This window comes from Podarcis liolepis (genome assembly GCF_965112155.1).
Source record: "Podarcis liolepis genome assembly, chromosome: 5".
Lineage (NCBI taxonomy): Eukaryota > Metazoa > Chordata > Lepidosauria > Squamata > Lacertidae > Podarcis > Podarcis liolepis.
Window position 1 is genome coordinate 12,207,516 of NC_139556.1, and position 22,652 is coordinate 12,230,167.

At 46.7% G+C, this 22,652-nt stretch overlaps 1 protein-coding gene across 6 annotated transcripts in view; it reads right to left on the reverse strand.

Annotated features, from left to right (window-relative positions):
• Nucleotides 1-15,118, reverse strand: part of LOC310707918 (cardiac-enriched FHL2-interacting protein) — a 37,207-nt gene extending 22,089 nt beyond the window's left edge. For 2 of the 6 annotated variants that reach the window (XM_083505450.1, XM_083505447.1), the window contains exon 1: nucleotides 14,774-15,102. The gene's annotated coding sequence lies outside the window, so the exon portion shown is untranslated. Of the gene's footprint in view, nucleotides 1-14,714 lie in introns of all 6 variants that reach the window. The other 4 variants (XM_083505451.1, XM_083505448.1, XM_083505449.1 and 1 more) reach the window with 4 other exon arrangements.
• Between the last annotated feature and the right edge of the window lie 7,534 nt (nucleotides 15,119-22,652).

The following is a 22,652-nucleotide window of genomic DNA, read 5'->3' on the forward strand; positions in this document are numbered from 1 at the left end:
GGATAACGCCCAATGCCTGAGCCAAGGTCTACCCACATCTGAAACATAATAAAGTTGTGGCCAATTTTAATCTCATAGCACGTTGTCTTGAGTCGTTATTCCACTCGGGCGCCGCCCAGGGTTTGGGGGACTCCGCCTGTCCATGCAATATCTCAAAGTCACAAGTTCCCTACCCTTGGTTTCTTGTGCCATAAAAGAACAACAAATACACCCATCTTGTTCTATTCTCTTCTCAGAATCAGTTTTGAGAGACCAATTGCTTCTGGTTCTAAAATTTTATTTTCTCTCTCCTATGTACCTATGAAGACAATGAGTGTCAACAGTGTACCTTGCTCCCAATTCCCTGCTAACCCCCCCCCCAGCTTTATACAATGAAATTTTCTGAAATGTACCCCACAATGTTAAGTTGTGGGTGAACATATCAGACGACACAGCAATTCTTCAAACAGCTCTTGTTTATTTACAGGCCAGAACTGAACTGAACTGAACTGAACTGAAGGGTTCAGCTAGCCTGCTCATATAGAGCTCCACTACAATGCAAATGTAACACTTTCTGTAACTATCCAATCACTGAACGTCACTTTCAATCCCCTATTTGCATATGTGGACCTGAGTGAAAACTATCCACAGTACACTGGTACCTCGGGTTACATACGCTTCAGATTACAGACTCCGCTAACTCAGAAATAGTGCTTCAGGTTAAGAACTTTGCTTCAGGTTGAGAGCAGAAATCGTGCTCCGGTGGTGCGGCAGCAGCAGGAGGCCCCATTAGCTAAAGTGGTGTTTCAGGTTAAGAACAGTTTCAGGTTAAGTACAGGTTAAGTACATTTGTGCCCTCCAGAACGAATTAAGTACTTAACCCAAGGTACCACTGTATCCCCCTGCTGGACTAGGGTGAGAACTTCAGTACATAACACACAAGGTCAGAGTGGACTCGCCTTATCACCAGGCCTCCACCTCCCAACCCACAAACTCCATCTGGCAAACCACAAGGGTTGGTGGTATCAAAAGCTGCTGGGAGATTAAGGAGAATCGACGCAAACCTATCCAGAAACAAGTTACCTGTCAGAGCAACCAAGGCGAAAATCAGGCCTCAACCCAGGTTGAAATGGGTCTTGATAATCCACTTCTGCCAAGTACTTCTGGAGCTGGCCAGCCACCACTTGTCAATCACTGTCAACAATAGGCTGCTGTAACATTACAAGCTGCTGGGTGTCTGTTATGTATCAGAGAAGCCAAACCCAGCATGAGGACAGAGCGAGCAGAGTAAACAGCACCTGCTGCACTGCTATTTGTCATGCAGACACCCTATTGGGCAAGAAGGCTGTCATCCCCCTCCATTTGACTTATTTGCAGAATCCACCTTTCTCAATAGAGATTCGCAAGTGGTGCCATTTTAGGGATGTATTCATCCATGTATGAAAATATCCAGCTTGCTGGAATTTGGCAAGCTGCTGCCGTGCTAAAACCTGCCCTCCAATTTGCCACAAATTTTATTCAGTGGCAAAAGAGACCTGCCTTTTTCACAGGGCGCCTTAGAATTTCTTTGGTTGGTTCATTGGTTTCAGGGTTGAGCCTAGTTTATCATTTGCGTGGCAAGTTCCCACCTCCCACCAGAAGAAATAAAGACACAAGACACCATAATTAAGGTTAATGGGCGAAAATTGGCCACAACTTTATTGGTTACAGGTGATGAGCGGTATTGGCCTAGGCATTGGTGCTAATCAACTATCAGGCTTCAGGCTGTCTGCCTGAGAGGCCGGGAAGGGTTAACACCAGCCGGGGGAGCCCTGCTGATGCACATCAACTAGGCACTCCCCCGGGGTCACCGCTCGGGGGCGTGCCTTGGGCCCTGCCCTCCCTAGGCTTCGGACGGAGCCACGCCCCCCAGAGTCCTTTACCGGACTACCCTTTGCAACCAGGGGAGGTGATGGCGCTCCTCCCCCACATTCATCTACATAACAATACCCCGACCAATGCCTCACCGCCAAACCGTGGAAGTTGTGACAATTTGCTACGAGGTAGGTGAAAAACCAAGTGGCCGGTGCCAGTTTGCCAAGTGAAAAAAATTCCTACCAGGCCCCTCAACGGCGACCAACCGAAGTCCATAGCAAGGTCAAAGGGAAACCTTAAAGGGTGGGCGGGTAGGAAATTCCCCAGCTGATCGGCGGCAAAGAGGAAGCTCCTCTGCCGCGCTTGCCTTAAATGCGGCAAGTCACGCCCCCTGAGCCAGACAATAGGCTGGCCAGGGGATGACGCAGCAGAGGATTCCCCCTGTACGCACGGGGCTGAGAACCAGCCTCTGCGCGGGTGTTGGGGGCAGGAAGCCCGCAACCCCACCTTCTCCCTAGGGTCGGAAGTGGCTTTCAGGGGGGGGGGGCAAGGTTGGTATATGCATTTTTCTTCCCATTAGACATTTCTTCAATGCACAGCAGCCTCCCCAGCTGCCCGAACTTCCTGATTTTTTTTAAAAAAGTCATGATTTATTCCCCTGGGCTGTTATGGAAGTGTGGGAGGCTGAATTTGTTTTTAAGGGAAGTGCTTCCTTTTACTTATCTGCACTGATTTCTTTACAAGTAAGAAGAATTCTCTTAAAAACAAAAACAAGCTGTAGCTAGACAGCATCCCTAGCTTCTGCACTTACAGGTGAAGGAAGGTGAGGACAGGTGACCCCACCTAGGCCCGAAGTCACCCCCCCCCAGCAGGCTCAAAGCTTCTCAAAGCTTCTCAAAATCATTTTCTCAGCAGCTAAGCATCTGCTCATTTGCTCTGCTGTTGCAAGACAAACCGTTACTTTTATCAGTACAAGAAGGCTTCAAAAAGGCTAATGAATAGACTCTGTTCAAAGCAGGCCTGAGAACTGACTTTTATCTCATTCTAGTTGCAACATCTTTGAACACTCTGAAACCCCTTGGCTTCTCACCCCCCCCTTTCCTGGGAAGAGTCCCAAAGCAGGAGCTTTCTGTACATGCTCAGGAACCTCAACATGGGGCAGGACTCCTGAAGGAGGAGAAAGGAGAGGGAACTAGAAGGGGAATATATACTCTGTGCACATGACTGTGAACTCATGCTTGTTTGTGAACTATCACACTTGCTCCTTCTACCAGTTCATGGATGGTAGAAATAAAAGCTTTTTCTCCGAAACTATTCCTTGAGTGTCTGTTGACTCCCATTTTCCCTTTCCTGGGCGCAATATTTTTCCCACCCGAGGGCAAAGCCTCATAAGGCTACACAGGAAAGCCCAGTTGAGGACATAATTTGGTTTTCAGTAAACACAGGCACCCAAGAAGGCTGCTGAGTGCAGAGATAATTTGCAGAATAAAATGAAGGAAACTCACAAACACCCCTTGGCCACTCTGTATGTAAGCTGACTGCAACAGAAACCATGCACCCCACCCACAATAATTTCAATGACATTTTCCCTCAATTCCAATAAATTTTGAGTGCAGGTTGACCAGATGGATCTTGTGGCTGCTGCCAGCACTGAAATCAGAAGTGAAAAGGCAGCGCTGGTAAAGTCCTTCCTTGACTTAGATGCTTGTTATGTACTGAGTTGAATAGGACCCAAACTGCAGCAGTCTGATTGGTCCTAGAACAATAGGATCCAAATTGCAGCAGTCTGATTGGTCCTAGAACAATAGGATTCAGAATGCAGCAGTCTGATTGGTCCAAGAACAATGCAGCAGTATGATTGGTTGGCAGGAACCACCCAATCATGCTCCAGATATAAGTGAATCCACAACCTGATTGGCTTACAGTAGAATTCCAGAATTAACCAATCATGTGCAGCCCATTGTGTAAATAATGTATATAAAGCAGATACTTTGAGGGGACTTTCATTCATTCCTCCTCACACCTATGAGCTGAATAAAGAGCATGAAATCACTTTGCGACTCTGAGTATATTTCAATGCTACAGCTGTCAGTAACAGAATCGCATTTGTGGCCCTGTCTCTCTGCCTCCTCACGCCTCTCTCTGCCTGGCATTGCCCATTCATGAACAGCTGGGGGGAGGTTTCAAAAACTTAGAAGCCATTCCAACACCCCAAAGTGGTCTCCAAGTCCCAGAGCCCCAGAATACCTTGGAATCCAGAGGCCTCTGATTCTGAGGAGGTCTGAAAAGAATATTTGCCATGGGTAAGACATAAGCACTACCCTTAATACAGTGGCCCCTCATATCTAAAACCACAACATAGCAGATCCTCTAATTGTCCCTATTTTTCAGGAACAGTCCCAGATTTACAGAAGCTGTCCCAGTTTCTGATTGAATCCTAGAATGGCCCACTTTTCCTTAAGGTCTCCCTGTTGTCATCAGATAAATATTGGAGGGTATGGAGTTATGCAACCCCCAAGCCAAGGAGATAACTATACAACCTTTAGAAGACATCTGAAGGCAGCCCTGTATAGGGAAGTGTTTTAAAAAATGTTATATTATTTTTTAATATATGTTGCAAGCCACCCAGAGTGGTTGGGGTACCCCAGTCTGATGGGTGGGGTATAAATCATAAAAATATTATTATGGAATAGGATACGTTTTTTTGAAAAAATGTTTACTGTTTTCATATGTGTTGGAGCAGCTGGGACAAACCAGTCAGATGGGTGGGGTATAAATAATAAAATTGTTGTCGTTATGGAATAGGACGTCCCTATTATAAAGCAAAGACATCACCTTGCCAACAAAGGTCCGTATAGTAAAAGCTATGGTTTTCCCAGAAGGGATGTATGGAAGTGAGAGCTGGATCATAAAGAAGGCTAATCGCCGAATAATTGATGCTTTTGAATTATGGTGCTGGAGGAGACTCTTGAGAGTCCCATGGACTGCAAGAAGATAAAACGTATCCATTCTGAAGGAAATCAGCCCTGAATGCTCACTGGAAGGACAGATCCTGAAGCTGAGGCTCCAATACTTTGGCCACCTCATGAGAAGAGAAGACTCCCTGGAAAAGACCCTGATGTTGGGAAAGATGGAGGGCACAAGGAGAAGGGGATGACAGAGGACGAGATGGTTAGATAGTGTTCTTGAAGCTACCAGCATGAGTCTGGCCAAACTGCGGGAGGCAGTGGAAGACAGGAATGCCTGGCGTGCTCTGGTCCAGGGGGTCACGAAGAGTCGGACATGACTAAACGACTAAACAACAACATTATAATTGGAGAAATGTTGGAGGGTATGTTAAGCATGATGAAAGAATGGTTAAAAAGGTGCATCGTTTTGCCTCTTTTCTACACATTTTTATGGTGCTTTGAGAAGGGGGTTGGGTTGCTTTCGACTAATTCTGGAGTGTACCATCTCTTACGTACTCAACACAGTAGACCAGGGGTCGGCAAAGATTTTGTGGCTTGGTCCGGTTCACGGTCTTGCAGATTCCACAGTGGGCCGGAGTGTGTGTGTGTGCACATGCACAAACACTATTTCCGGTGTTCCTTCCAGTGCGTAGGATGTGTGCGCAGCTTCCCATTGGCTGCAGGACCTTCCTGCAGCCAATGGGAAGCTGGCTAGCATCGCTGAAGGCAGTCCCCGCTCTGCTCCACTCCGGTTTAGCGCAGCGCACGGGAGCCGACCGAACAGGAGGCAGGGTCCATGGGTCGGTGAAATGACCCCCATGGGCCGGTTGTGGTCCATGGGCCTTAGGTTGCCGACCCCTGCAGTAGACATACTGGAACATCCCTGCAACACCCTTATTCTCACACAACTCCTTTCACGCTAGTCTGTCCGGAAGGCATGTCTGCAGATCAATGCCATGTGCACGTGCAGGAAAGTGGCAGTTACTGAGCGGCGAGAGATGAATTTCTGCACATACTCCGTGCGCCCTCCTTAATTACTGTTTCGACCAGGGCTGAGGCCTGACATTCAGAACCGGTTCCAGGGCCACCGCCAAGCCCGGCTTCAAATTAACTGCTATCTGCGAAGCTTTATTTATAATTAAAAGTAACCTGCCACTGCTCAAGCTGACTCCTTTCGGTTCAATCTGTGCACCTGCTGCTGCCACAAATAATTCTGCTCCTTTCCACAGTCATTCCACAGTTCTGGCCAAGGGGAGCAAAAAAAGGGGAGAGGGCCTGCAGCTGTGATTGACAAGCAATTAAGAAAGAGGAACAGAGAAGTCCTGCCCCTTCCGTTCATAGGTCATAACAGGGGCATAAGGGCTCTCCTTTATTGCAGTCGCTTGTCAGTTGCAGAGCGGCCTTTGCTTCCATTGGCTGGAAGGGAAAAAGGAGGCGAGGAAGAAATGGGCTGACTTCTTATGGAGAAGCCAGCAGCCCCCCAAGTTGTTGTTTTCCTTTGTAAGTGTGGCTTGATGTGGGGAACGTGCAAGTTTGCAAACTTGCGTTCTACCCAGGCATTAAGGATGCAAACACCCCCAGTGTCCCTATTTTCCAGGGACAGTCCTGGATTTACAGAAGCTGTCCTGGTTTCTGATTAGATTCCGGAATTCCTGCTTTTCCTTAGAACATTTCTATTTTCTTCAGAGAAATGTTGGAGGGTATGGAGTTCTCCGACCCCCGAGCCAAGGGGATGAATAACTCTGCAATCTTTAGAAGACACCTGAAAGCAGTTTTTATTAATGTTTAATGTTTTATTGTGTTTTTATGTATGTTGGAAGCTGCCCAGAGTACAGTGGTACCTCGGGTTACATATGCTTCAGGTTACAGACACTTCAGGTTACAGACTCCGCTAACCCAGAAATATTACCTTGGGTTAAGAACTTTGCTTCAGGATGAGAACAGAAATCGTGCTCCGGCGGCGCTGCAACAGCAGGAGGCCCCATTAGCTAAAGTGGTGCTTCAGGTTAAGACAGTTTCAGGTTAAGAACGGACGTCCAGAACGAATTAAGTGCTTAACCTGAGGTACCACTGTAGTATAATAATAATAATAATAATAATAATAATAATAATAATAATAATAATAATAGAATAGGAGACCCCTCTTTTCATCAGAGAAATGTTGGAAGGTATGAGCATGGACTCTAGATCAGGGCTGTCTTAAGCATATGTGGTGCCGGGGTACAAAGATCTGCCCAGCAGGCTCCCCCCCACCCCGGTTGCCCAGTTCCAGGTGTGCAGGAGGGCGGAACCGGCCGCTTGCCTCAGAGTCTCGCTGGCTTGGTCGCCCCCAAACTCATGGCACAGAGCTGCCCACAGCAAAAGAGCCCATCATCGCACTCCGACCAACGGGCAGGCTCTTCCCTAGACTCAACTCTTGGGGCCCAGACTCTTGGCCTGTGTGCTGGTCCTGAGCGTTAACTGTGCGGCGAGGTCCGAGTCCAGTCCGAGGTTGAGGGTGCGGTATGGAGGCTGTCCGTCAAAGCTGAAACAGGCTCCAAGGCAGGGAGTCGAGTGGGGTCAGGAACTCTGGCAGAAGAGCAGGACAGGGTGCAGGCAGGAACAGGATACCAACAATGTTGCTCCCGCAACCTGGGACTGGGGCTGGCTGGCTTTTATCTGCCCCGAGGCATAGGGCAGCCCTGGTCCACAGGTGACTCGCCTCTCCTGGCCTGGAGGCGAGCACTCCTCCTGTGGGAACTTAGTTCCCTCTGCCTCTCTGCCCTGAGCCTCTGCAGCTCAGGAGAGGCTGGAGGGTTACCGGACCCAGAGGCAACCTCAGCTTCCCCTGACGGGGCTGAGAGTGGAGCACCTGCAGGCAATGGGTCCTCCATCACCTCAGGGGCCAGAGCAGACTCAGCTGGTGCCTGCACCTGAGGATCCAACACAGGTGAGGACCCTTCAGGCTCAAGCCCCAGCCCCGGCTCAGCTGGTTCTGGAGGCGGGGACTCCTGTGCAGGCTGGGATTTCTGTAATGCAGCAATAGGAAGTGGGAGAGACCCATGGCAAGATTGGCCACGGAGCCAAGAAAATCTGGGATCCGGCTTTTTTTTAGTTTTGCACAAAGTCGTTGACCTTTTTTTTCTTTTTCCAAAATCTAAATAATAAAAATAATCACGTTTTTGAGCTATTTTAAAGGAAATTCACCCAAATCTACACTTCCGAAATGGGTTGCCATAAATCCAGATTTTCCCAGACATTTCAGCAATTTCTGCCCGGATGCTGTTCCTGATGGCCCAATCCTGGCTACGTCTGGGAATGAATGAATGAAACTTTATTTGCGTCAGCCGTCGGCCATCGCAATAAAACAACAATACGATATACAAAGAATAGAAATAAAAAGTCAATTGTATAAAATACATTTCAGGGTTCTGAATCAATAGTCAAATAGTGGGTCTTATTCTAATTGCCCCAGTTAAAAACCTTGCAATCTTTGCTGTCACCTTTTGCTATGTCCGGGAAATTCCGGAGGTATGTGGTGAAGGTGGTATTATACAGGTGTGCTGTGTTAGGGAGCTGGACCATAAAGCAGGCTGATCGCCGAAGAACTCTTGAGAGTCCCATGGACTGCAAGAAGATCAAACCTCTCCATTCTTCAGGAAATCAGCCCTGAGTGCTCACTGGAAGGACAGATCCTGAAGCTGAGGCTCCAATACTTTGGCCACCTCATGAGAAGAGAAGACACCCTGGAAAAGACCCTGATGTTGGGAAAGATGGAGGGCACAAGGAGAAGGGGACAACAGAGGACAAGATGGTTGGACAGTGTTATCGAAGCTACCAGCATGAGTTTGACCAAACTGCGGGAGGCAGTGGAAGACAGGAGTGCCTGGTGTGCTCTGGTCCATGCGGTCATGAAGAGTCGGACACGACTAAACGACTAAACAACAAACAACAACAAGGTTTCTGTGCTGACTTACAAAGCCCTACACAATTTGGGACCAGGCAGTTTTGCCTTCCTCCATATCATTTGGCCTGGTCATTGGGGTCAGCTCATGAAGCTTCCTCCCCCTGGTTCTGCCATCAGGGGGAGAATTAAATCCTCCTGTAGCAACCAGGGGAAGGGGGACATTTCTGTCGCAGCACCCTCCCTATTGAGCCACCTCCCCTCTGAGTTATGGCAGGCGGCCTCCATTGATGATATTGTGTTGCATGCTGAAAATTCGTTTATTCTCCCTAAACATTGCTAGCAATTAAAACCAGTTGGATTTGGATTTCCCGTTTTGATGATTGTGATTATATAGGTGTTGGTTTTATTGTGGTTTTTTTACATTGTGCTGCTTACTGCTTTGCGATTCTTAAATGGTTAGGAAATACGTTAAAATAAAGTAAAATAGTTTTCTAAGTTCTGTGAGGGCCAAACTTACGCATACAGTAGCTCTCATAAGGCCCAGGTTTTTTCCTTACTGTGTTCAGCTCTTTTTGTTCATTGCACATAGAACCCAGCACTTTTTGCTATTAGCCAAACCCAATCCTTTACATCTAACATATCAAACTGCACAGGCAACTTGTGCTATTCAGAAGTAAGTCCTATTGAATCCAGCGGGGCTTACTCCCAGATAAGTGAGGGTAGAATCACAGTCAAAGTCATTGTTTACTGTACAGTGGTACCTCGGGTTACAGACGCTTCAGGTAACAGACGCTTCAGGTTACAGACTCCGCTAACCCAGAAATAGTACCTCAGGTTAAGAACTTTCCTTCACGATGAGAACAGAAATCGTGCTGTGGCAACGGGAGGCCCCATTAGCTAAAGTGGTACCTCAGGTTAAGAACAGTTTCAGGTTAAGAACGGACCTCCGGAACGAATTAAGTTCTTAACCTGAGGTACCACTGTAATCAGGGGCGGAGGAAGGGGTGTCTGGTGGGTGCTGTCCGCCCCAGGTGTCACTACCAAGGGTGGGTGACAAAATGCCAACAGCACTCACCGCTGGGCCTGCAGCGTGCCCGAGCCACTCGTCTCTCCTGGGTGTGACGCGGTGGCTTGGGCGCCTGCAGGTTCCGCTCTGTCCCAAACAGTCTGCCCACCGCCTCCCCCTCAGCTGTAGGGCAGCAGAATGGTAGGAGGCAGGCAGACTCCAGAGGCCCCGTGGAGTATCCTGCCCTGGCTCGCCCCACCCTGTGGGCGGCTGGCCCCGCCCCTAGGTGCAGGGCACACACGCCGCCCCAGGTGCCCAATCAGCTTGCTCTGCCTCTGGGTATAATGTCGGACTAGGTCTGATGAAACCCATCATACACACAAAGGCACAAGCTATGGTTTTCCCAGTAGTGATGTAAGGAAGTGAGAACTGGACCATAAAGAAGGCTGATCGCCGAAGAATTTATGCTTTTGAATTATGGTGCTGGAGGAGACTCTTGAGAGTCCCACGGACTGCAAGAAGATCAAACCTATCCATTGTGAAGGAAATCAGCCCTGAGTGCTCACTGGAAGGACAGATCCTGAAGCTGAGGCTCCAATACTTTGGCCACCTCATGAGAAGAGAAGACTCCCTGGAAAAGACCTTGATGTTGGGAAAGATGGAGGGCACAAGGAGAAGGGGACAACGGAGGACGAGGTGGTTGGACAGTGTTCTCGAAGCTACCAGCATGAGTTTGACCAAACTGCGGGAGGCAGTGGAAGACAGGAGTGCCTGGCGTGCTCTGGTCCATGGGGTCACGAAGTGTCGGACACAACTAAATGACTAAACAACAACAAGTCTAGAGACACAGCGAAGGAGCAAAGTTGTAAGCAGAGCAGATAAATCTGAGGTCATGCCCTGCCCGAAACTGCTAATCTGACCATGCTTGGTTGCCTGCCAGGCTTTTCCAGCCTCATCTCTCCATTTTCTTGGTCCCACACAGTTCTCAGGAGCTTTCAGCTGAACTCCAGTTATCGCCAAAGCAGACATAATCAAAGCAGAATGTACATGACGCTTAGCAGCTTGAGGCAGCAGATAGGGAGACATAACACGGTGTTTGGTTTCCCAGGTTTTGGCTCCTGCTCCAAGAATCCAGTGATTCCTTGGGTCAGTCACTGCCATAACCTTCAGCTTGGGTAAGCTGGCGGGCAAATATTTTGCCAGCTATCTGTTGGAGGGAGAGAGGGAGGTCAGGCTTTTTGCCTAATATGAATACGCATCTTGAATGTCCTGATGATAAGTCACACAGAAGGGTTTATGAAGTTAAATTTAACTGTGTGTGTGCATGGGAGCACAGGCTGAATTGGTTTGAACAGACAGTTGTGGTGTTTATCTACTCCAATTATTCTGGCATGACCAAAGTTCCCAAAAGCCAAATAAAAACAAGGAACCTCCATGCAGAGGCAATCTGTCTCTGACTACCAGATCCTAGGACAACATAAGAGGAGATGATTATTTTCTTCAATTGTTTGTCAGGCTTTTTGAGAAGGCTTCTGTTGACAAGGCCACTAGCAGGAGAGTTCCCCTTCCGCACCAGGATTGCGCCTGATACTTTTTGCACGCAAAATCTGTGCTCTTAGGACCCCTTCCATCTTCTGGGCTGAGCACTGGAGCCTCCACACCAGTTATTAGACCCAAACTGGTCACATTTTGAGGGGGCAGCAATAGTTAGTGGGTTTGACACAGTACGGTTTTGAAGCATGTTGGGCTCTCTGTTGTTGCTGGTGTCATGATTAAAAGCTGCTAGTTGAAAAAGAGAAGGCTCTTTAATAGTTGTGTAGCAGACAAGTTCATACCCTCCTACATTTCTCCGATGAAACTAGGGATGTCCTATTCTATAATAATATTAATGATGATCTTATTATTTATAACCCACCCATCTGACTGGGTTCCCCCAGCCACTCTGGGTGGCTTGCAACATATAGAAAAACATAACAAAACATTAAACATTTTTTGAAAAAACTTCCCTATACAGGGCTGCCTTCAGATGTCTTCTAAAGGTTGTATATTTACTTGGCTCGGGGGGGGGGGTCACATAATTGCATACCCTCCAACATTTCTCTGATGAAATTAGGGATGTCCTATGGAAAAGCAGTACATTCCGAGATCAAATCAGAAACCGGGATGGCTTCTGGAAATCCAGAACATTTGGAGGGTTTGCTGTCAATACCTCTTTTACAGAAATGTTAAGCCCTCTTTTTCAACCTGGGTGGCCTAGAGGTGGTGGTAATGACAACAGGCTAAATCAGCCCCTCTCAGGGGAGCCAACTTGAAGAAAATATGGGAGGGGCAGGTAAGCCCTTCCCCTCATGATCACATGACACAGTGCGCCCACACCATTTGAATAGCAATGCCCACCAACCTTGGGGAAATAGCCTCCCTCAAATATTTTAGGGGTGTGTGAAGGGACCTCAGCCCCCTAGGAGCTGGTTCCTATGGTCCCCACCAGAGATGGAGGCTTGAGCTTGCTTTGGTGGCCATGGAGCAAGGCTGCTGGAAGAAGGAAGAAGTTGCATAGAACACCAAGGACCGACTAGAGTTATTTAGTGAGTCATGGCTGTTAGGCTGGAAAAAATGGTGCTCTTGGTGTCAAGGGAAAATGCCTGAAACCAAATCTTCCCCCATAGCCCCAAATCCAGCACACTGGGTACAGCTGCTGCAGACCAGGCTTCCTCAACCTTGGCCCTCCAGATGTTTTGAGACTACAGTTCCCATCATCCCTGACGACTGGTCCTGCTAGCTAGGGATCATGGGAGTTGTAGGCCAAAAACATCTGGAGGGCCGAGGTTGAGGAAGACTCTCCAAGTGTCCCTGTTTTCCAGGGACAGACCTGGATTTACAGAAGCCATCCCAGTTTCTGATTTGATCCCAGAATGTCCCTCTTTTCCTTAGGCCATCTCCATTTTCACCGGAGAAATGTTGGAGGGTCTGGAGTTATGTGGCCACCGAGCCTAGGAGATAAGTAACTATACAACCTTTAGAAGGCATCTGAAGGCAGCCCTGTAGTGGGAAGCTTTTAAAAAAGTTTAATTATGTTTTTATATATGTTGCAAGCCACTCAGAGTGGCTGGGTCACCCCAGTCAGATGGGTGGGGTATAAATCATAAAATTATTATTATGGAATAGGTAAAGGTAAAGAGACCCCTGACCATTAGGTCCAGTCGTGGCCAACTCTGGGGTTGCGGCAGTCATCTTGCTTGACTGGCCAAGGGAGCCGGTGTACAGCTTCCGGGTCATGTGGCCAGCATGACTGAGCCACTTCTGGCGAACCAGAGCAGCACACGGAAACGCCGTTTACCTTCCCGCCGGAGTGGTACCTATTTATCTACTTGCACTTTGACGTGCTTTCGAACTGCTAGGTTGGCAGGAGCAGGGACCGAGCAACGGGAGCTCACCCCATCGTGGGGATTCAAACCGCCAACCTTCTGATCGGCAAGTCCTAGGCTCTGTGGTTTAACCCACAGCGCCACCCGTGTCCCTTATTATGGAATAGGGTGTCCCTATTTTCATCAGGGAAATGTTGGTGGATATGCAATAACAAATCTCATTAGCTGACTTGAGACTTCCAAACGTTAGCCTCCTTCTCAGGGTCTCCAGGGCAAGGGCTAAAGTCTCAAGGCGAGGTAATAGGAACAAATGGGCACACTGTTGTCAGCTTGGCTTGTGTGCTTCTACCATTACTGCCCTCCCCTGCTCATCAGACCACATGTTGGTCCCATGACAGAGCAAGTGCTGTCCACATCTCAGCAGCTTCAAGCCCCTGGCCTACAAGGCACAACTCTCACACAATGCTCGCTGTCTCTCAGGTTCTGTGCTTCTAGGAGCTTGACGGGCCTAGCCTGAATACCTTTCTAGTCTTCCTTTCAGGGCCATTTTGGACAATGACCCTAAGCAATGTTGTTATTGCCACTCCCAAGCAAAGCCGTTGTCATAAGAAAATAAGAGTTTCCAACTGCCACCTGCTTGTATCTTGCTGCACTGGCAGAGAAGCAAAAATGTTTTTCTTGCTCATCACAGTAACTCTATATCTACACCATTTTGTGTAAGACTATTAGTTATTATAATTTCTATAGTGCAAGACACATTACAGAATACAAGAGGACAGGGGTTTCCATAATCTGCTTGTACAGTGGTACCTCAGGTTAAGTACTTAATTCGTTCCGGAGGTCCGTACTTAACCTGAAACTGTTCTTAACCTGAAGCACCACTTTAGCTAATGGGGCCTCCTGCTGCTGCCGCGCCGCCGGAGCACGATTTCTGTTCTCATCCTGAAGCAAAGTTCTTAGCCTGAAGCACTATTTCTGGGTTAGCGGAGTCTGTAACCTGAAGCGTATGTAACGTGAAGTGTATGTAGCCTGAGGTACCACTGTATATTACGTCGTAATAACGAAACACAGTTTTTGTGAGCTCAGGTCTTTGGCATCTGGACCTCAGAGGTCCAAGCTGTTGAGGATTGGTTTCCTAGATTAAAGGGAATACCGTTGAATAGTCCCAGTAATACTATCCTCGCTTCATAGGTAATTAACTGACATAAGACTATCTAACTGACATTAGAGCAATGTCTGTCTAGACAAATGTTTTTGTCACACTGTGTGTCCAACAGCATTCTCCACACCCCAGTGTAATATACATCTGAGATTTATGAAGATAAAGCTTCAGCTAGAAAATAAACCTAAACATGATAAACCTTGCTATGAAGCCTTGGTTCATATGTAGTGACACCTGAACAGCCCAATCACGTTTACTCAGAAATAAGTCCCACAGAGCTTACTGCCACTTGCTCTCACATATGTGTATGGAATCGTAGCCTTAATATCTTTACATTTGATTGCAACATTGGCTTGGATAAATCAGAGCAAAAAAAAACTATCCACCTGGAAGACAACTTCCCTGCTTTTCAGCTGAGCTCAAGAGATCTGGCCTGATTTGGGGGGGGGGGATAATAATAAACTGTTTCGTGTTTCGCATCTGATCAGTTTCACATGATGTGCTTCCATGCTACCCTTGCGCACACAGCTGAAAGCACACACCAGAACACCCATGCAGTTTCTTGCGCCTTACCTTCTAGATCCAAGTGTTTTGATCAGAGGCGGAGGGCCACGGTGCTGTCTTCAGCTTCCCAGCACATTTATTTCCAAAGTAGTTCGCTTACCCCTCAGACTTCCTGTAAGTCATATCCTTTTGTGTGAATGAGAACAGTGGTTATTCGAAGTGGAAGCAGCCAAGTCTTCCCCACTCCCCTCAAGATCCGCCCAAATAGGTGAAATGAAGCAAGAAATCAAAGTCCGTAAAACATACTTAAATATATCTTAGGCAAGGAGGAACCGAGTGTAGAACATGGTTGGGGAAGAGCAAACATACGTATTGGAATAGCCACGCAGTGTCAAGTAACAAGCAGGCACTCACAGGCTATTTTTACACACAGCTTCTCCGCTGGCAATGCTTCAAAGATAACTGAGTGACAGAATATAATGTTCTGCGATTGGCCAGCCCCCAAGGGTGATTCAAACCATAAACCGCCGCATTTTCATGCCATCGGGTGGCGGGCGCAAATGTTTTCATGAAAGTCATCATTAAAAATAATAAGCCAGAAATGTGCCCATGAGTTATGCACATGATTGTCTTGGTGGTGTCATTTCATAAATAGCCCATTTCATCATCAGGGCAGGACAGATGTATCGCGCGCTGCATTCTCCGAGACACAGCCCTGCCTGTCCTTCGGAAGCCAATAGAAAGAGCGGCTTTAATGGGAAAGACGCTCAAGCATTGAGTTTCATTCTGAAGGTTGCAGTAAAATATTAGATAATGAGTGGATGTTGCATGTCATCAGCAAGCCGGGTTTTGCTCTTGCAAATAGGAAACGGGCTGTTCCCAACCTGGATCAAAGGAATTATGGAAGTTGTTAGCATTTACAGAAGCCATCCCAGTTTCTCATTGGATCCCGGAATGTCCTGCTTTTCCTTAAAGGTAAAGGAACCCTGACAGTTAAGTCCAGTCGCAAACGACTCTGCCGCTCATCTCGCTTTACAGGCCGAGGGAGCCAGCGTTTGTCCGCAGACAGTTTTTCCGGGTCATGTGGCCAGCATGACTAAGCCGCTTCTGGCAAAACCAGAGCAGCACACAGAAATGCCGTTTACCTTCCCGCTGGAGTGGTACCTATTTATCTACTTGCATTTTGACATGCTTTCAAACTGCTAGGTTGGCAGGAGCAGGGACCGAGCAACAGGAGCTCACCCCGCTGCGGGGATTTGAACCGCCGACCTTCTGATCAGCAAGCCCTAGGCTCTGGGGTTTAGACCACAGCGCCACCTGTGTCCCTGTATCACCCTAGGATGTCCCTATTTTCCTCAGAGAAATGTTGGGGGGTATGGAGCTATCCAACCCCCAAGCCATCTGAAGGCAGCCCTGTATAGGGAAGGTTGTTGTTTTTTTTTTTTTTTTAAAAAAGTATTAAATGTTTTATTATGTTTTAATAGATGTTGGAAGCCAGTCAGATGTGTGGGGAATAATTAATACTACTACTACTACTACTAATAATAATAGGATTGAAGCAGCAAGTACAGACAGTATTACGTGCCTTAATCTTGCTTCTGTCATTATTATCTGGAATGTCATCTGCCTCTCAGACTCTCCTGTGGTGCAGTGGGTTAGTGCATCTGGCTACTAACCAGAAGGTTGGTGGTTCAAACCCACCCAGGGACAGCTGTGGGTAGAATTCTGTACTGCAGAGAGTTGGACTAGATGATCGCCAGGGTCCCTTCCAACTCAACAATTCTACGATTCAACCCCCTACCTCTAATCATGGCTGGAGTTACCTAAAGTTGTGTGGGGAAACAATATTGTTACATTCACCGCACTCATTTGAGATATAGCACCTACCCAGCTGTATTTCCTTGGGATGACTCCTAGACTTGGAATGGTAATTTAATCATTTAGTCCAACCCAGTGTGAAAGCAGGAAATCCTAATAGCTGGCCACACACCCTCTGTTGAAACTTTTATAAGAGTGAGCTCACCATTTTCTGAGGCAGTTTGTCTCATTGTCAAGCAGATCCTATCATCCCGAGGGTCTTCCTAAAGTTTAGCCGAAATCCCCTTTCTAGGTCCAGGTTCTACCTTCTGGAGCAACGGAAAAGTACAGTAAATTGTTGTCTATGTGACAGCCCTTCAAATATTTGATGATGGCTGTCATGTTGGTTCTCTTATATGGGCTAAATATACTCAGCTACTTCAACTGTTCGTCATAGATTGATCTCCAGGCCTCCTCACCATCCTTTTCACCCTTCTATGGGCACATAGGAGACAACACTTAGGGGCCAATGTCCCTTCAGCCTTGCCCCGCAATTGAGGGGGCCAAAGCTGATGGGCATGTGTCATGCCTTGTGATTGATTATGCAGGGTAGGGCTTACCTGCCCCCCACCAATATTTTATTTAAGTTGGTACCCCTGTATGGCATGTCCCAGTCTCTCATTATTCTGCTCAATAGAGCTGTATAATTACTTCTCTCATTCTGGATGCTATGTCTGTTGATGCAACCTACATTATTATTATTATTATTATTATTATTATTATTATTATTATTATTAAAGGTCCGTATAGTTAAAGCTATGGTTTTCCCAGTAGTGATGTATGGAAGTGAGAGCTGGACCATAAAGAAGGCTGATCGCCGAAGAATTGATACTTTTGAATCATGGTGCTGGAGGAGACTCTTGAGAGTCCCATGGACTGCAAGAAGATCAAACCTCTCCATTCTGAAGGAAATCAGCCCTGAGTGCTCTCTAGAAGGACAGATCGTGAAACTGAGGCTCCAAGACTTTGGCCACCTCATGAGAAGAGAAGACTCCCTGGAAAAGATCCTGATGTTGGGAAGGATGGAGGGCACAAGGAGAAGGGGACGGCAGAGGACGAGATGGTTGGATAGTGTTCTCGAAGCTACCAGCATGAGTTTGACCAAACTGCGGGAGGCAGTGGAAGACAGGAGTGCCTGGCGTGCTCTGGTCCATGGGGTTACGAAGAGTCGGACACGACTAAACGACTAAACAACAACAACAAATTATTATTATTATTTGCTGCTACATGGCACCACTGTGTCATGTTTAGCTTGTGATCTTCTAAAAAATCCCTAGATCTTTTTGACACATGCCACTGTCAAGTGTAACTCACCCCCTATTTGTGCATCTGAAAACCAGAATGCAGAAGTCTCTGCTAGAGTTCATTTTCGTACATTTGGCCCCTCCTGTAAAGATCATGTCTCTTCTACGGTATTAGCTAGCCAACCCGGTTAGGTGTCAAATTTATACTGCCCTTCATCAGCAAACAGTACAATCACCTAGCCCATATTTTACCAATTTGTAAAGAGCATGTTGTAGAGTCAAAAGCCTTGCTGAAATCAACACGAACTACACCTGGGCATTTCCAGCTTAAACACAGCAACAGAGGGTAAAGGTCTACTGTTCCCACACCTAATTTTTATGGACGATGAATGATGATGATGATGATGATTAATAATAATAATTAATAATAATATATGCTTTCCATCTGACTGATTTGCCCCAGTCACTCTGAGCAGCTCCCAACAAATTATTAAAAATACAAGACAACACGGGAGTGCCAACTTGAATAAAATATGATCACATGATGTGGCATAACTGATCACATGATGTGGCGTGCACACACCATTTAAAGGGCAATGGCCATAAACCTGGTGGGCCCGCACCCCCTCAAATATTTTATTGATATTGATCGGCTCCTATGATACAACATCAACCATTAAAAAGTTCCCTGAACAGGGCTGCCTTCAGATGTGTTCTAAAAGTCAAATAGTTGTTTATCTGTTTGACATCTGATGGGAGGGCGTTCCACATGGCGGGCGCTGCCACCGAGAAGGCCCTCTGCCTGGTTCCCCGTAACCTCACTTTTTACATTAAGTGGACTGCCAGAAGGCCCTTGGAGATGGACCTCAATGTCTGGGCTGCACAATGGGGGAAGCAGGGCCGAATCCATTTGTGACTTTAAAGGTCAGCACCAACACTTTGAATTGTGCTCGGAAGTGTACTTGGAGCCAGCATAGATCCTTTAGGACCAGTGTTATATGGTCCCGGCAGCCGCTCCCAGTCACCAATCTAGCAGCTGCATTCTGGATTAGATGTAGTTTCTGAGTCACCTTCAAAGGTAGCCCCACGTAGAGTCCAAGTGGGAGATAACCAGAGCATGCCCTACTCTGGTGAGACATTGTGCTAGCAGGTAGGGTCTAGATGGAACTGTTAGACAGCTGCCCTGAACACAGAATTCACCTGTGCCTCTATGGACAGGATGGGGAGGTCTGGTTGCGTAGAAACCTCTGGTTTTAGTATGAGATATATACGTTGCTCTGGCAGCTTTCAGCATCACTTGCATGTGGTCCTAGGATGGTTTTCCACACGAGGGAAGGTGGCCCTCAGGCTGAGAAAGGTTCTCCATCCATCTGTGCCCTCGTTTATTTCTTAGCCACGTTGAGAACCGTCAGCCAGTCTCCCTAAGAAAAGGGAGCCATACCTGACAACTATGCTAGGATTTTTATGTTAGGACTCATCTACACTGGTCAATCATAACGTTAAAAATGTGTTATAAAAATGTGACACCAGAGGGCTATGTCTCTACAGTGATCCAGTCGCCAGTGTCAAATTGCATTGAGGGCTATTTTTTTTTAAGCGTTTTTCGTTTCAGTGTAGATCCAGCCTTAAATTCCAGCTCAGCTAACCCTCTCCTGTGCAATGCTATGCAGCAATGCAGAATGTAGAATGGTACAGCCATCTCTTTTCCCAACAGCATCAAAGCCAGTACTTTTTTCTCTCTGCAGGTACTCAAGGGAACGCGGTACCTGCAATTTTTTTCTTTAAAAAAGAAAAAGCACTGATCAAAACCATTAACAAGCAAAACAGGTACAGCAAGGAAAACTCTCTTTACAATTTTAGATTCAGGTAGGTAGCCGTGTCGGTCTGAAGCAGTCAAAATAAACAAATTTCTTTTTAATTTCTTTATTTATTTTGTCTTTACCTGCATTTTCATGTGTTTTAAGTGAAAGAGCCTGGACGTAGCAGGACTTTAACATGGACTGAGCCAAGCTGAAGAGTCACCACAGCTGTTTCATCAAGCCTGAGCTGTTTTAAGTGAAGAGCTGCCAATCATCGCATAGTGGCAGGACTTAATGCTGGTGAAAACTAACCCTGAGTCATTAGATCAGTGGTCTTATATTTAAGCGATGAGACTACCAGATAACTGGGACGTTGCTCCTGTGTTCTGTCTGAAGGGCTGAACTAGATGTGATTGAAGCCACACAGTTTCTTGCCCGTGTCTCTGCATTGTGAAACAGGAGGTTGGGGGTGGAATTTTTTGCAAGAAAGCTGTGTAAAGAGTGTCTGCCCCCTCTTTATTATTATTTATTGAATTTATATACTCGGGGGTCTCGGGGTGGTTCACAGAAGAAAATCAAGATAAAACCACAAAATACCTAATAAAATTAAAAACAATCCAATAGTGCCCCCCCAAACCACATTTTAAAAGGGCATGGGATGTAAATCGGATTGACCAAAGGCCTTGTTAAAAAGGAACATTTTCACCTGGTGCCTAAAGGTGTATAATGAAGGCCCCAGACGAACCTCCCTGGGGAGAGCATTCCACAGAAGGGAAGCCACTGCAGAGAAGGCCCCGTTCTTGTGTTGCCACCCGCCGGACCTCTCAAGGAGACACCTGAAGAAGGGCCTCAGAAGATGACCTCAGGGTCTGGATAGGTTCATTTGGAAAGAGGTGGTCCTTGAGGTATTGCGGTCCTGAGTCGTTTAAGGCTCTATAGGTCAAAACCAGCACTTTGAATTGGGCCTGGAAACTCATTGGTAGCCAGTGCAGTCGGACCAGGGTCAGTGTAATATGCTCAAACAGTCTTGCTCCGGTGAGCAACCCGGCCACTGAATTCTTCACCCTCTTCTTTTTTCCTTCCTGTGGTCCACCTCTCTAGACACCTATACTTTCCACCTGGCTCACTTCTCGTGTCTGAGCAACCACACTGGGCTTGAGGAGAACAGGAGTTTGAGTGACCAACTGCAAGGAAGGATTATTTATTTAGACCAGTGGTTTTTTTCTGGGGTACTAGAGGGTATGCAGTACTGACACACACCCACCCACCAAATGTTAAAAGTACTTACGGACCTGAGCAGGAGGTCCAATTTCTGGAGGGTATAGAGACTTTGATTTACCAGAAAAAAATATTAATGCAGTTATTTTGAGATGAAATATCTGCGCAACAACACTCTTCCAACCTTGACCATATTAGTAAGGAACCGAAAAGCCCAAATTCAGAATTGCCGTATGGAATATCTACCACCAAAAATTTCCCTCACCATCTCCACAAACTACCACTATCTCTTCTGCAGCTTTTCGAAAGGTAATCTTCAGCCATAAAAACTATGCTAATGCACATGCCTGGTTTTTAATTAAGGCTAAATCTAATTCTGCTCCAGCTATAGCTAGCTTTGTTGATCTAGGTATTGAAAACAGCCTCCATGCAAACATATTTTGTACCTTTTCTAATTAATCTAGCTTATCAATGGTCCACAAGAGTGCACCATACGGTAATTGTGGTATGATCCTTCATTTATATTTTTCCAGAGCTAGTTTTAACAAGTTTCCCCCTTGGAAATCATCAGCATAATAGATCTCTCCGTGGGTTGAGTCATTTGTAATATTTGGGGTTGCCATGAGCCCATTGAGCGATTTCCGAATAATTAAGGCCTTCTCCCTGAATAGTAGCCAGCTTACCTTTGAAGGTAGAGGCACCTGGAGAAGAATCTGATGAGAGCGGGCTCCTGTACCACAACCAGTCTTTGCCACTTCAGTCTCTGAATGTCACCCTACTGAATGTAAATGCAGCAATGCTGGATTCCATTACATTCAGGCACTGCTGGGGGAAAAGCCTGAGATTATGGGCTGGCATAAGAATGAGCTGGCAAAGAGGGAAAGTAATGGAGCAACATTGCTCCCTAACATTGGCACACCCTCCAACATTTTTCCAATGAAAATAGGGACGTTCTATTCAGTTCTTCTTCTTCTTCTTCTTCTTCTTCTTCTTCTTCTTCTTCTTCTTCTTCTTCTTCTTCTTCTTCTTCCCTGTCCATCTGGCTGGGTTGCCACAGCCACTCTGGGCAGCTTGCAACATATATAAAAACATAATAGAACATTAAACATTGAAAAGCTTCTCTATTCAGGGCTGTCTTCAGATGTCTTCTAAAGGTTGTATAGATGCATATCTCCTTGGCTCAGGGGTCGCATAACTCCATACCCTCCAGCATTTCTCCGATGAAAATAAGGATGTCCTAAGGAAAAGGAGGACATTCCAGGATCAATTCAGAAACCGGGATGGCTTGTCCCTAGAAAATAGGGAAACTTGGAGGGTCTGATGGTTGGCCATTTCAATCTGAGCTGGAAAAGAATTTGAGAGTGTGAAAACCTCTCCTCTGCTTTGCGGTGAGCTTTACTAAACACCTGAAGTTCTTTTGCAATCTAGCTAAGGAGAACTCCACCATCATCCCTGCCAGAAGACAGTTGCATTGAAACATACCGCAAGTCCTGTGTACTGGCAAGACATGTTCCTTCAGGCCTACTCTTGCTGCTATGTTTTCCATCTTCTGAAGAATCTGAGTAGTCTTCAACAGCAAGTAGTCTTCAACAGCAATGCATTGCTGCAGTCTAGTCCAGATGTTGGCAGAGCATGCTGCCAGTCTTTATCTGTCCAGGACGGATTGGAGTTAATGTACCAGTCAGTGTTGGTGATAGACATTTTATGCCACAGATTCTTTTAGAGCATCCAAGTTAAGGTCCAGATCTGTGAGCATCTTGCAGCTCCTTAAGAACGAACAGAACTCTACCCAGAGCAGAGAGCCAATCCCCTATGGGACATATGAACCAT